General features: G+C 50.1%; 1 long non-coding RNA gene across 1 annotated transcript in view; it reads left to right on the top strand.

The window, feature by feature from the left end:
* Positions 1–8,801: 8,801 nt before the first annotated feature.
* The window catches only part of LOC143496480 (uncharacterized), a 6,108-nt gene continuing 3,911 nt past the window's right edge, over positions 8,802–10,998 (top strand). The window contains exon 1 of the long non-coding RNA XR_013125609.1: positions 8,802–10,998. This exon is cut by the window's right edge and continues 1,124 nt beyond it. This is a non-coding gene — a long non-coding RNA (uncharacterized LOC143496480).

Raw genomic sequence — 10,998 nt, 5'->3', positions numbered from 1 at the left:
TTAACCACCACCATCAATAACCACCACCACCATCATTAACCACCACCTCCATCATAATTAACCACCACCTCCATCATAATTAACCACCACCTCCATCATTAACCACCACCACCATCAATAACCACCGCCACCATCATTAACCACCACCACCATCAATAGCCATCACCATCTATAACCACCACCACCATCAATAACCACCATCACCACCATCAATAACCACCACCTCCATCAATAACCACCACCATCATTACTCCATGCTTAAAGTCTCATGGAAGACAAAGCTCCAGACTATTCTCCGTCCTGGCTCCAAGATGGTGGAACGATCTTCCATTAGCTGCTAGGACTGCAGAGTCTATTGCTATCTTCAAGCGTAGACTGAAGACTCACCTGTTTGTTGAGTTCTTAACAGAACACTAACTCAGCGGATACCACTTGCCGTTGTTCTTAAATTGTATGTCTGTCTATGGTTATTTGTGCTTCTCGGCAAACGTCTTAACTTGCAAAACACTAGATAATGACATTGACTCCTTTAGTAGTAGTCTGACTCAATGGTATCTTGAATTCTGGCCTATTTGTACTATTATCTAGGATGTATTCTGTGATCAGATGCAAAGCACTTTGTACAGTTGTGATCAAATTTATTCAACCCCCAATGCTGCGAAGGGTTTTATGGAATTCAGTGCACATTTGTAATTGTGTTCATAATGAAATCTTACAAGGACTTGTTAAAGAACTAAATGCAACTAAGATAGCATCAATTTTTTTTGTCATAAAGTATTAAATGGCCTTTTTGTGATTTCTTCATTTACACAATTATTCAACCCCTTTACGACTACCACTCCTAAGAACAGAGGTTCATTCCAGTGTTTTCCATCAGGTATTGAAAACATCTGTGGATGTCAACGAGCAGCAATCAAGCATGATAAGCACCAATTAGGCAGATTTAAAAGGACTGTGATACTCAGCTCCTTCTAGACATCTACTGGTGTGTTTCCAAGCATGGTGAAGGCAAGAGAATGGTCCCAGAAGACAAGAGAAGAGGTTATTGCTCTTCACAAGAATGGCAATGGATATAAAAAGATTGCGAAGTTGTTAAATATTCCAAGAGACACTATCGGAAGTATCATTCGCAAGTTCAAGTTAAAGGGCACAGTGGAAACGTTACCTGGTCGTGGCAGAAAGAAGATCCTGACCGCGACTGCTGTGCGCTACCTGAAGCGTAATGTGGAGAAAAATCCCCGCGTGACTGCTAAGGAACTGAAAAAAGACCTGTCAGATGTGGGCACTGAAGTTTCAGCTCAGACAATAAGGCGCGCACTGCATAACGAAGACCTCCATGCCAGAACGCCCAGACGCACCCCCTTGCTGACTCCAAAGAACAAGAAAAGTCGACTGCAGTATGCCAAAAGTCATGTGGACAAGCCACAAAGGTTTTGGGACAGTGTACTGTGGTCAGATGAAACTAAATTAGAACTGTTTGGGACAATGGACCAGCGCTATGTTTGGAGAAGGAAGAACCAGGCTTATGAACAAAAGAACACCTTGCCTACTGTGAAGCATGGCGGGGGGTCAATTATGCTTTGGGGCTGTTTTGCTTCTAATGGTACAGGAAAGCTTCAACGTGTGCAGGGTACCATGAATTCCCTTCAGTACCAGGAGATCTTGGAGGAAAATGTGATGGAGTCAGTCACAAACCTGCGGCTTGGGAGACGTTGGACCTTCCAACAGGACAATGATCCGAAGCACACATCCAAGTCCACTAGAGCATGGTTGAACATGAAAGGCTGGAACATTCTAGAGTGGCCATCGCAATCACCAGACTTAAATCCAATTGAGAACCTCTGGTGGGACCTAAAGAAGGCAGTTGCAGTGCGCAAGCCTAAGAATGTGACTGAACTGGAGGCTTTTGCCCATGAAGAATGGGCTAAGATACCCATAGGTCGCTGCAAGACACTTGTGTCAAGCTATGCTTCACGCTTGAAAGCTGTCATAACTGGAAAAGGATGTTGTACTAAGTACTAAAAAATAATGTCACTAGGGGGTTGAATAAAACTGATAATGATGTGAGCACAGTAAAGACATTTGTGGTTATTCCATCATAAATATTATGTTATGTTTGTCTAATTTATAAGTGCCTCTTTGATATAATTGTAAATAAGATGACTGAAATGATCAAAATCAATGTCAAACTGGCTAAAACACTTTATTTCAGTGGGGGTTGAATAAATTTGATCACAACTGTAAGTCGCTCTGGATAAGAGTGTCTGCTAAATGCCATAAATGTACATCAATAACCACCACCACCATAATTAACCACCACAACCACCTCAACCATCATTAACCACCACCACCATAATTAACCACCACCGTAATTAACCACCACCACCATTAACCATCACCACCATCATTAACCACCATCACCATTAACCCCTACCTCCATCATTAACCACCACCACCATCATTAACCACCACTGTCAATAACCACCACCATCATCATTAACCACCACAATCACCATCATGAATCACCACAACCACCACCTCAACCATCATTAACCACCACCATCAATAACCACCACCACCATCATTAACCACCACCATCAATAACCACCACCATCATCATTAACCACCACCACCATCAATAACCACCACCACCATCATTAACCACCACCTCCATCATAATTAACCACCACCTCCATCATTAACCACCACCACCATCAATAACCACCGCCACCATCATTAACCACCACCACCATCAATAGCCATCACCATCTATAACCACCACCACCATCAATAACCACCATCACCACCATCAATAACCACCACCTCCATCAATAACCACCACCACCACCATCAATAACCACCACCACCATCATTAACCACCACCACCATCAATAACCATCACCACCACCATCTATAACCACCACCACCACCATCAATAACCACCACCACCACCATCAATAACCACCACCACCATCATTAACCACCACCACCATCAATAACCATCACCACCACCATCTATAACCACCACCACCACCATCATTAACCACCACCACCATCATTAACCACCACCACCATCATTAACCACCACCACCACCATGATTAACCACCACCATCAATAACCATCACCACCACCATCTATAACCACCACCACCATCAATAACCACCACCACCATCATTAACCACCACCACCATCAATAACCATCACCACCACCATCTATAACCACCACCACCACCATCAATAACCACCACCACCACCATCAATAACCACCACCACCATCATTAACAACCACCACCATCTATAACCACCACCACCACCATCATTAACCACCACCACCATCATTAACCACCACCACCATCATTAACCACCACCACCACCATGATTAACCACCACCATCAATAACCATCACCACCACCATCTATAACCACCACCACCATCAATAACCACCACCACCACCATCAATAACCACCACCACCACCATCAATAACCACCACCACCATCAATAACCACCACCACCATCTATAACCACCACCATCAATAACCACCAACACCACCATCATTAATCACCACCACCATCAATAACCACCACTATCATCATCAATAACCACCACCATCATCAATAACCACCACCATCATTAACCACCACCATCAATAACCACCACCACCATCAATAACCACCACCACCATCATCATTAACCACTACCACCATCAATAACCATCACCACCATCTATAACCACCACCATCAATAACCACCACCACCATCATCAATAACCACCACCATAAATAACCACCACCACCATCATTAACCCCCACCATCATTAACCACCACCACCATCAATAACCACCACCACCACCATCATCATTAACCACCACCACCATCAACACCTTCACCATCATCACCACCACCATCACCACTATCATCACCACCACCACCATCATCAATAACCACCACCACCATCATCAATAACCACCACCATCATTAACCACCACCAATAACCACCAACACCACCATCATTAATAACCCCCACCATCAATAACCACCACCACCATCATCAATAACCACCACCATCAATAACCACCACCATCAATAACCACCACCACCATCATTAACCACCACCATCATCATTAACCACCACCATCATTAACCACCACCATCATCATTAACCACCACCACCATCAATAACCACCACCACCATCATTAACCACCACCACCATCATTAACCACCACCATCATTAACCACCACCATCATCAATAACCACCACCATCAATAACCACCACCACCATCATTAACCACCACCATCAATAACCATCACCACCATCTATAACCACCACCATCTATAACCACAACCACCACCATCTGTAACCACCACCTCCATCATTAACCACCACCACCACCATCTATAACCACCACCACCATCATTAACCACCACCACCATCAACACCTTCACCATCATCACCACCACTATCATCACCACCACCACCATCATTAACCACCACCACCACCATCATTAACCACCACCACCATAAATAACCACCACCACCATCAACACCTTCACCATCATCATCACCACCATCATCATCATCATCATCACTATCATCATCATCATCATCCTCGTGGTATAATTCCACACCTCCACTTCTGTTACTTTGATGTTGCAATCTGTCTTTCTTTTGTTCTCTTTCTTCCCTTCTCTGTCTCTCTTACTCCCTCTGCATGTATCGGTCTCTCTTTCTTTCTGTTTCTCTTTCATTCTCTTTATCTTTCATTCTGTCTGACTGTCGCTCTTTGACTCTTGCTCTATTTGCGTCTGAAGCATTTTGAAGCATTTTGATCTGGAAGATGGAAGTGGAACCTCATATCGTGGGCCATTGGCTCTAGAGGGACTGATTTGAGCGTGACGCGGGCCACAGCTCACTCCAACTGAATCAGCCGAAATAAAAGGCTCTGGGTTTAATTATCTGTGTCTGTCCAAGGCCAGCTAACGACCAGGCTGGAAAGTGTCATTGATTCCAGACCCCTCCACCCCGGTTTCCCTCTTGAGGAAGAGAGGAGGAAGCGGTGAGTTCTCCTCACCGGAGGAAGCCGTTCCTCTGGGGTTTTTCCCATCTGATAAACGACCTGCACATCTCTCTTTCTCTGCGTTATGTTCGCAGTGACTTCCTTTCTGAACCCGCTGACGGGTACTGAAGCTCGACGAGGTGGGTCCACTGACCCGGTCCAGACCACATCAACCTGGTTCAGATCACTACGACTCGGTTGACAACACGCGTATCTATTCCAGATCACACTGGCTGCTAGAACAGTGTTCCTCTGTGATCCTCTGGTGTGGCTGTCAGGAGCTCTTACTCATGTGTTTAAATAGTTTTTAATAATTTTCCGTATCAGGATGACTGTGTGTGTGTGTGCCTGTGTGTGTGCCTGTGTGTGCCTGTGCGTGTGTGCTTGTATGTGTGTGTGTGCCTGCGTGTGCCTGTGTGTGTGTGTGCCTGCGTGTGTGTGTGTGTGTGCTTGCGTGTGCCTGTGTGTGTGTGTGCTTGCGTGTGCCTGTGTGTGTGTGTGTGCCTGCGTGTGCGTGTGTGTGTGTGTGTGCCTGTGTGTGCATGCGTGTGCCTGTGTGTGTGTGTGTGCCTGCGTGTGCATGCAGGTGTTTGGGGCGCATGCGCAGGTGAAAGTTCGTCTCTGTCGGCGTGACAGATTTGTCCTGTCAGAGTTCATTACCTGCTAGTCAGTGGGGCTCTAATGAGCTGAATTAGTGGTATAATTAGCCTAAAAGGAAAGTGCTGTGGTGTTGAGCTGGAGCAGAGACTGCTCTCTCTGGCCAGGCTGGGCTGAAGGGTGCACTCCCCCGCTCACTCCCTCTCTCACTCCCACACTCACTCCCCCTCTCACTCCCTCGCTCACTCCCCCTCTCACTTCCCCTGCTCACTCCCTTGCTCACTCCTTCGCTCACTCCCTCTCTCACTCTCACTCCCTCTCTCACTCCCTCACTCACTCCTCCACTCACTCTTCGCTCACTCCCTCACTCACTCACTCCGTCACTCACTCCCACACTCACTCCCCCTCTCACTCCCTCGCTCACTCCCCCTCTCACTCCCTCACTCACTCCTCCACTCACTCGTCGCTCACTCGTGGTGGTGGTGTGGGTGGTGTAGGTGGTGGTGTAGGTGGTGGTGGTGTGGGTGGTGTAGGTGGGGGTGGTGTAGGTGGTGGTGGTGTAGGTGGGGGTGGTGGTGTAGGTGGGGGTGGTGTAGGTGGAGGTGGTGTAGGTGGGGGTGGTGGTGTAGGTGGGGGTGGTGTAGGTGGGGGTGGTGGTGTAGGTGGGGGTGGTGGTGTAGGTGGGGGTGGTGTAGGTGGTGGTGGTGTGGGTGGTGTAGGTGGTGGTGTAGGTGGTGGTGGTGTGGGTGGTGTAGGTGGTGGTGTGGGTGGTGTAGGTGGTGGTGGTGTGGGTGGTGTAGGTGGGGGTGGTGTAGGTGGAGGTGGTGTAGGTGGGGGTGGTGGTGTAGGTGGGGGTGGTGTAGGTGGTGGTGGTGTAGGTATTAGCTGGTGTGGTTACGGCTGTGTATCAGCAGGGTCACGCCAGCCTGCTCTAAGACACGCCCCCTTTAGACGGCCATTGTCCTGATCTGAACTTCCTTGAGCCCCTCTGCTGTGTTTCTGAGGGGGTGGGATATCCTGAAGTGTTTAGGTAGTGGAGGAGGGGTGTGTGTGTGTGTGTGTGTGTGTGTGTGTGTGTGTGTGTGTGTGTGTGTGTGTGTGTGTGTGTTATGGGCTGCAGCCGGAGGGCTGTCCAGTTACGGGAGAGCGCTCTCATGGATGCCTGTCAGAGTTGGGTAAACAGCCGCTGGCTTTGAGCTGGACAGGAAACGCCGGCCAGTGTGTAAACACAAGCTCACAAAGAGCTCGGCCAGGGTGAACTCACTCACACACACACACACACACACGTGCGCGCACACACTATGGCACACACAGGAAACACTGGCTTAGATTGACACTGTGCCCCCCAAACTCCTCACGCAACCACACACACACACACACACACACACACACACACACACACACACACATTCCACCCCATCTGCGAGCAGGCAGCCATCTTCTGTCCAGCGGCTCCAGGCTGTCCGGCTAACAACGATGCATCGGGGCCTAATTAAGCTGTCACTCAAATCTGCTGGACGCTTCTCAGACCTCCTTAGCCCCTCCCCCTCCCCATTAGCCCCTCCCCCTCCCCATTAGCGTCTCTCTGCACTGCAGCGTCATGACCGCCCATCACGGCCGTGTCCGTCCGGCCCAGCAGCCACAACTGGCTGTCTGGGATGTGCTGCTGTAATGAGCTGCCTAATAGTTCTAAACTGCACATCCATCGTGTGTGTGTGTGTGTGTGTGTGTGTGTGTGTGTGTGTGTGTGTGTGTGTGTGTGTGTGTGTGTGTGTGCGTGTTTCAGCTCATCACGGGTGGCCATGTTGGATCTGGCTGGCGTGACCTGTAGGGTTGAATTAGAGTCGTGAAGGAAGCTGCCTCTCGCTATTAACGTTCTGTCATCTACTGCCTCCGCCGTTTCTGTGATTATTACTGTAGGGGTGTGTGTGTGTGTGTGTGTGTGTGTGTGTGTGTGTGTGTGTGTGTGTGTGTTTAACGATCGCAGTAATGCGGACTATAATCAGGGGAGAAGTGATCTGACACTGTACATCCAGGCCAGGATGTACACAGTGTTTGTGTGTGTGTGTGTGCACTTATATGCAGGCATGGCGGTGTGTGTGCGTGTTTAATGATGGTATATTCACATGCAGTGTTTCCTGGGGTGGGCAGTATGATATTAAATATAATAAATCCTGATCAATGACTTTCCCAATTGCTTCTCTGAGAGTCTATTGTGTAGTCGGTGATCATTAGATCTGTGTTATTCCAACATCTAAAACCAACAGTAAACACAGAGTGTTAACACTGCGTAGCAACAAGGAGCTGGTGGTGTGTGATCTCATCATGTCGTTGTCTGAGTTGTGTTTTACAGTCATCTTTCTGTGGCATGTATAAATGTGTTCTGCAGTCCTGTGACCCCCTAACACATGCTGATGGCCTGTTAATACCACAGAGCAGCTAATTAGTCCAATTAGTGTAGCCCTAATGGACGGTGTGTGTGTGTGTGTGTGCACGCGTGCGTTCGTGCGTGTGCGTGCGTATATGTGTGTGTATGTCTGTGTATATGTCTGTGGGTATTTATGTGTGCTGTGCTTGTGTGTGTGAGTGAGAGGGCTGTGTGTGTGTGTGTGTGTGTGTGTGTCTGTCTGGGTGTGAGGGCTGTGTGTGTGTGTGAGGACTGTGTGTGTGAGTGAGAGGGCTGTGTGTGTGAGGGCTGTGTGTGTGTGTGTGTGTGTGTGTGTGTGTGTGTGTGTGTGTGTGTGAGTGAGAGGGCTGTGTGTGTGTGTGTCTGTCTGGGTGTGAGGGCTGTGTGTGTGTGAGGACTGTGTGTGTGAGTGAGAGGGCTGTGTGTGTGAGGGCTGTGTGTGTGTGTGTGTGTGAGTGAGAGGGCTCTGTGTGTGTGTGTGTGTGTGTGTGTGTGTGCTGTGCGTGCTGTGCTTGTGTGTGTGAGTGAGAGGGCTGTGTGTGTGTGTGTGTGTGTGTGTGTGTGTGTGTGTGTGTGTGTGTGTGTGTGTGTGTGTGTGAGGGTTGTGTGTGTGTGTGTGAGGGTTGTGTGTGTGAGTGAGAGGGCTCTGTGTGTGTGTGTGTGTGTGTGTGTGTGTGTGTGTGTGTGTGTGTGTGTGTGTGTGTGTGAGTGAGAGGGCTCTGTGTGTGTGTGTGTGTGTGTGTGTGTGTGTGTGTGTGTGTGTGTGTGTGTGTGTGTGTGTGTTTCTCCTCACTCTGTATAATTAGCCCCACATGTGGTTAACATGGTGAGCCTTCTCTACTTCACTCAGCTGAAGGATCAGAGTGCTGAAGGGTTTTTACTATTGAGCTGATTTCATAGAAAGCAGATAATGTCTCCTAAAAAGTGTGATTTGTGTGTGTGTGTGTGTGTGTGTGTGTGTGTGTGTGTGTGTGTGTCTTTATTTCAGACAGAGCTTATATAACTAACGTCTCTCTAATGACTGTGAGGTTTGAGTGTGCTGTAAATGCTACACGTCCTCACAGCCCTGAATGTTTTCATTGTTCCCTGACGTTTTTGGATCAGTTTTTTTTGGGTCCATCTTAAAGGGCATTTTCCTTTCATGCTGTTTGGGTTTACTGTCCTGGTTGGTTGCCGTGCAGCTGGCTCCGCCCATGGCAACGTCGGCCCTTGGGGTAGGCATGCGTTTCGGTGGCCACTCGAGTGTTTGGCGCTTCCTCTGTGGAGATAGAGGCGGGGGGGGATGTACCCCGCAGTGCCCCTTCCTCTCCCACTGCCCCCCCCCTTCCTCTCCCACTGCCCCGCCCCTTCCTCTCCCACTGCCCCGCCCCTTCCTCTCCCACTGCCCCTCCCCTTCCTCTCCCACTGCCCCTCCCCTCTATGCTTTGTGCAGGCTCTGTGGCCCGTGGCCCTCCAGCTCACCCCGAGCTGACCAGCGTGTACCCAAAACATTCTGCACAGCTTGCCCCCCCACATCCCCACCCCCCAGCAGGGGCTGTTCCCACAGCAGGCACCACCCCCCCTCCCCCACCCCAGGTCCATTTCTGGTCCGGTTCTGGTCCTGCTCGCTCTGATACCTCCTCATTTGTCGAGAAGATTGATTCCGTTTCCTGGCTTTCAAAACAGCTCTAAAACTCGACTTGAGTGTAATGAGACGTTGAAGTCATTTATCTATCAGTCTGTTCACGTGTGTATCCGTCTAGCAGCGCTGCAGGACAGTGTGAGGTCCAGGAGACTCCATCAGCCCAGGGCCTCCGCTGGCGTTAGGAGGATGTCACTAAGTCATGCATCCTCTGGCTCATTGATCGTCTCTTTACAGCCGCCTGGCTCTAAAACGAGATCTCCACCACACAACACCCGTGCCCGGCTAATTTGTAATTGACATTGCGGATGGGCCGTTTGACCCTCAGAGACGCTCCAGATCGTTCAGAGGTGGAGAGAGGGCTCGGCCCTGAGGACCAGCGACCGGACGTCCGCGTGGGAGAGCTGGAGAGAGCCATGAGATCTCGGCGTTCTCATTGCACTTGTCTCACGCTGGTCTCGCACTGGTCTCGCACTGGTCTCACGCTGGTCTCGCACTGGTCTCACGCTGGTCTCGCACTGGTCTCATGCTGGTCTCATGCTGGTCTCGCACTGGTCTCACGCTGGTCTCGCACTGGTCTCATGCTGGTCTCGCACTGGTCTCACGCTGGTCTCGCACTGGTCTCACGCTGGTCGTCTCGCACTGGTCTCATGCTGGTCTCGCACTGCTCTCTTGCTGGTATCGCACTGGTCTCATGCTGATCTCGCACTGCTCTCTTGCTGGTATCGCACTGCTCTCATGCTGATCTCACGCTGGTCTCGCACTGCTCTCGCGCTGATCTCACGCTGGTCTCGCACTGGTCTCACAATGGTCTCGCACTGCTCTCATGCTGATCTCACGCTGGTCTCGCACTGCTCTCATGCTGATCTCACGCTGGTCTCGCACTGGTCTCGCACTGGTCTCACACAGGTCTCACGCTGGTCTTGCACTGCTCTCACGCTGGCGTGCAGTGCTGGCTTCATCCACTCAGCCCAGTGTCTGCGTGTGGAGACTCTTCTCCGTGGTTCACTCTGAGGCTGTGGGGCAGCAGGGGTGGTGTGGGGTGGTGTGCGGTTGGGGCTCCTGTCCCATCCTGTGGTTTTCTGGGCCAAGACCTCACGAGGGGCAACTGTGGATCAGGGGACAGCTCAATATCCTCTCCCCCGGGGCTACGCCTGCTCCCCAGGGCCCTCAGACAGGAGTTGGGCCTGAACTAATCCCAGCCAGGCCTGAATGGAGTTGTTTACACTGGAGGGATTAACACAGATTAGCGCTATCATAGCACAGGATTAGCCCAGGAGCTGGAAATGGCCACCTGATAACCTCCTGCCAGGG

Source organism: Brachyhypopomus gauderio, unplaced genomic scaffold (genome assembly GCF_052324685.1).
Source record: "Brachyhypopomus gauderio isolate BG-103 unplaced genomic scaffold, BGAUD_0.2 sc95, whole genome shotgun sequence".
In the NCBI taxonomy this organism is placed as follows: domain Eukaryota; kingdom Metazoa; phylum Chordata; class Actinopteri; order Gymnotiformes; family Hypopomidae; genus Brachyhypopomus; species Brachyhypopomus gauderio.
This window is presented reverse-complemented; position numbering and strand designations above follow the sequence as displayed.